General features: G+C 40.8%; 1 long non-coding RNA gene across 1 annotated transcript; it reads left to right on the top strand.

The window, feature by feature from the left end:
• Positions 1–1642: 1642 nt before the first annotated feature.
• LOC134460410 (uncharacterized) lies at positions 1643–3425 on the top strand. The gene is made up of 4 exons (XR_010037105.1): positions 1643–1756; positions 2512–2589; positions 2817–2883; positions 3190–3425. It is a non-coding gene; the product is annotated as an uncharacterized LOC134460410 (long non-coding RNA).
• The last annotated feature ends 901 nt before the right edge of the window (positions 3426–4326 follow it).

The raw sequence follows: 4326 nt of genomic DNA, 5'->3' as shown, positions 1-4326 counted from the left end.
TTTCATTCCTATACTAATGGTGAAGCCACATATATATGCTACAGAGAGTTATCATAAATATGTAGGCCTATTTTTAAAAAACGAAGACCATTCACTTCATTTGTGACTTTCGTTTACACACAAACAGAGGTGTTCCCTCTGAAAACGGATTTTCCTAAAAACGTTGGCTAAAGTGGAGATTTAAAAAATAAAAACTCTGGTTGAAAACTTGAATGGCATTCTCCTTACCGCACACAGGCTTAACTATCTATTACAGCTCTCTGCAGCATATTCATGCGGATTTGCTGATGGTGTGAGCGGATATATTTTGGTAAAGGCAAGGGAAGAAAAATGTTTGCTTATTAAAATGCCCAGCTATGTTAGCCTGATAAACCAGCCTAAATGTGAGACTGGATGTGTAATTTAGTCTGGCCCCAATGAACGATACATCCGAAGATTGTTGATGAGAACAACCTGTTGTTTTTTCAAACCGTGCCGGCCCTCTGACCAATCAGCGATCTTTGCCGTTGATGTGCTTTCCCAACGGTTTTGCGAGCTTCGTCGTCACTCCCTCAAAACCCGGCCCGCTTTGATTCAAAACAAATCTCTGCGTTGTGATTGGTTTTGCCAGACTCAGGGCACAGTGTTCAAAATGTTTTCGATCCGAGGCCAGACCCACTCGCCAGCCAAAAATGTTTGGCGTCCAGCGGGTGGCGCTGGTTTACTAGACTACAGCTATGTATAAAGTATATAGTACTATTTTCTTTTTTAAAATGTAGCCTCTAGTGCATAATATTAGGAACAAGAGATCATATTGTTCCCTTTTAGAGCAAACCCAAGATGCTTGATGTGGACATGCTGACATAGTGACCTTGAGACTGACATTATGTGCATATGTTAACCCTGAGAGAGCCTGTGTTTGCTCTGTGTATGTCAGTACACATTTGGAATTATAGTGTGTGAGAGAGAGAGATAGAGAGCGCGAGAGAGAGAGAGCGCGAGAGAGAGCGAGAGAGAGAAAGAAAGAGAAAGAAAAAGAGAAAGAGAGATTGTGGGAAAGAGAGGAGGGCCTGTGTGTGTGTGTGTGTGTGTGTGTGTGTGTGTGTGTGTGTGTGTGTGTGTGTGTGTGTGTGTGTGTGTGTGTGTGTGTGTGCAGGGCCGCTGACAGGTTTGGCTGGGCCCGGGACAAAAAAATTTCAATGGGCCCCCCTTCCTCCTTCACCCCAACCCCCCCCCCCCAACCACGATCACCAAAAAAAAAAAAAAAAAAAAACCCAACCACCAAACGACCATTTTTTTCAAGCGAGACCAGGTGGCCAGACTACACTTTCGGCCTGAAAGCACACCACTCTCACGTGATATCATGCTATATATTATTAGGCCTACCCATTATAAAAGAAATGACATTGGTATCAAAGTAGCCTCACAAATCAATGATGCATACAATAATTCCATAGTAAATGATGTACACACTAAGAAATGCTGGGTTGTTTTATCAACCCAAGTGCTGAATAACAGCTATTGGGGAAACGTGTTGGGTTATTCTAATGCAGTGTTGGGTTACTCTAACTCAATATTGGTGCAGTGGGGAACATCTATGCTACTCTACTGATTGGGTTATTAGTTAGGTCACACAATAACTCAACTCACTGGTTTATTGTACCCAACACTGTGTTGCCCTGCTACGTTTGAAATCAGAGTTCCCTGCAGATAACGTTCTTTCTGCCTGCCCGCCCTGGAAGAAGTGAACTGACCGGAGTCTTCAACAAAAATGAAGGTTTGTAATGTGTTTTATTTTGTCTCCAGCTAACTTTAGTTAACTGCCTAAAGCTGATAGATGTGTGATAGCCATTCGTTCATCCAACGCATTTCTTATCTTCCATACGATCGATCTATGAAGTATGAACCCATAGAATAAGAAGACCGTTGCCCAAGGTAGTCTCTACACAAACCTAAACCGTTGGTTACTCTCAATTACCTAAAGCAATGGAAATGGAGTCAACTAATCTAATCATAAGAAACACTGGAATGAATCTCGTCTTGAAACCAGATGGGATGAATTTTAATTTCACGAAACTCGCCTGTAACTTCAATCTGTGTCCAACCGTCTTTTGGTTTCCACGGTAACTCTCGACACAAATAACTGGCCGCAGTGCCGCCGCTCTGAAGTTGGTCTCTCGGCGGGCAAATATTATCAACTCTCTGCCGCGAGTTCGCGTGGAATAAGTAGCACAAATCAGCACAAGTTAGAGAAATTAACAACAACGGAAAATACGGACGTGCCGTGTATCCCTATTCAGTTGGACTATTGCTGCTGGCATCTGCAGCTCTGCTCAAGGTAGGCTAGTTCATGGCTGATTGCTAGTCTGTGTGGTTTTAGAACCAGCTTTTCAGATAAGCCTGGACGTCCGCGAATTGGGCTTCGATATGCAGACATGTCAGGACGGTTAACACTGTATGTCAGCGAGCATGGTATAGCTACTACCTCTGGTTTAACAACAATGTGGCTTTCTATTTGCTATATGATTGCAGCTATGAAAAGAAGGAAGGAGACGTCCAGGACTGAACAGAGCTGTCACCTGTCACAGTGCAGTGCACCGACTGACTGCCGTGAGTAGTGGGCCCTATTTATAGTTTTCGGTGTGGTCAGGCCAAAGAAAATACGGTGCTTTTCAAAGAAAAATAATGTATTGACATTGGTGTAATGCAATGATAGACCTCCTTGGTGTAATGTGATGAGCATAGCCTACTTAAAAATATATTTTGCTGCAACTAAATGGATGCGGCCTATTATTCAGTTAGAATAATTTCAAATGTGTTTCTCACCATTTTTTTAGGCTATTTGCTTGGATGTTGCTGAAAGAAAGGAGGCATTCTTCATTGTGCAGCACTAGCCTACTGTGGGTAAGTCACTGTTTTGTCCATGTTGCAATAGTTTGGCTACCACTAGTGCATCCTTATACACTTAAGCCTTGACCAAATTGAGTTTCATTGCTAGTGATTTGACCTCATTCAATTGGATCCTCATATCAGAAGCATTTTTGTTTTCTGATATTTGTTTTTAATAGCCAACACTTTCTTTACTAGCTAACACTTTCTTATTTAGCCATTTATTTCACAGATGGTCTGACCTGTCTTGCAATGTCATCATCATTTTATAATTTTGTAACTAAATGATTATGTCGCATGTGTGTTTTTCTTTTCATTCAGAGGCCGAGAGAGTTTTGACGAGGCTTCTGTACCCAGGAGGCGGAGGCAGCAATTCCAGCTTCAATGCGCACAGTCCTTTAAAAGGGACACCCAGCTAAGATTTTATTGCAAATTCTACACAGAATGCACTGCTCTACACATTTGGTTTTGGAAACACTGTGTATTATTGTAAGTGTACACCAGGGGTGGGGAACCTTTTTCATTTGAAGGGCCACTTCAAATTACTCTGAGGGCCGTGAAAGTCCTCCGAGGGCCGTACAATTAACACAAACCAAGTAGGATTTCCCCCTGCACTCTAGGCCTATATGGAATGCAGCCACCTTAAAACAGACCTTAACTTCTATATGTCCCCTGAATATAACTTAATTGTATTGCAAATGTTTCTTTTACAAAATGCCATATTTCATATGAAGCTGCATAATATTAAAATTGTCTCAGGGGCTGGATAAAACGGCCTCAAGGGCCGCAAACGGCCCTCCAGACATAGGTTCCCCACCCCTGGTTTACATCAATACAGCAAATTCATGGTGACACTACAATGACCTCAGCTATTTGGTTGTTTCTAGTGTTTAGGTACTGTCACAAAGCAGTCTTACAAACACATTTATTAATCTCTGTATCAACATTGAGGTTCTCATATAACCTTTCCCCATTCTATTCCCAAGTAAAAATGTGCTCCTAGAAACAACTTGAAGGCATAATGCCCTTCACTTTCAACATGGGTCTTCTTTGTAAACTTTGAAAGTGTATATTGATATTAGTAAATAATGAGTTTTCCATAATGTGCAATGCTTGAAAGTGTTTCCCAGTGTGTTGTTACCCTATCATTTTTCCATTTTTTTGTCCATGTTTTTGAATAATATCCCTTCCTGCCTTTTTTTGACTGTATGATAACATGTCTGTTATATTGCTCTATTTTATATTTAAATGCAATCATCTTTGTTGAAAAGTGTGAAAACAAAATGGGACAATAAAATCAATGTATTGCACAAACTGGTGTGCTTATTTTGCACAGTCTGTGTCACATATAATAAGTGATACATTTATTGGGTAAATTTAACTTCATAATTAAGTAATTTAAACAGAATATTGGGGCTGTATAACCCATATATAGGATATGATGTAATAACCCAACAA

Source organism: Engraulis encrasicolus, chromosome 1, assembly GCF_034702125.1.
Source record: "Engraulis encrasicolus isolate BLACKSEA-1 chromosome 1, IST_EnEncr_1.0, whole genome shotgun sequence".
NCBI lineage: Eukaryota > Metazoa > Chordata > Actinopteri > Clupeiformes > Engraulidae > Engraulis > Engraulis encrasicolus.
Note: the sequence above shows the minus strand (reverse complement) of the source record. Positions and strands in the feature narration are given on the sequence as shown.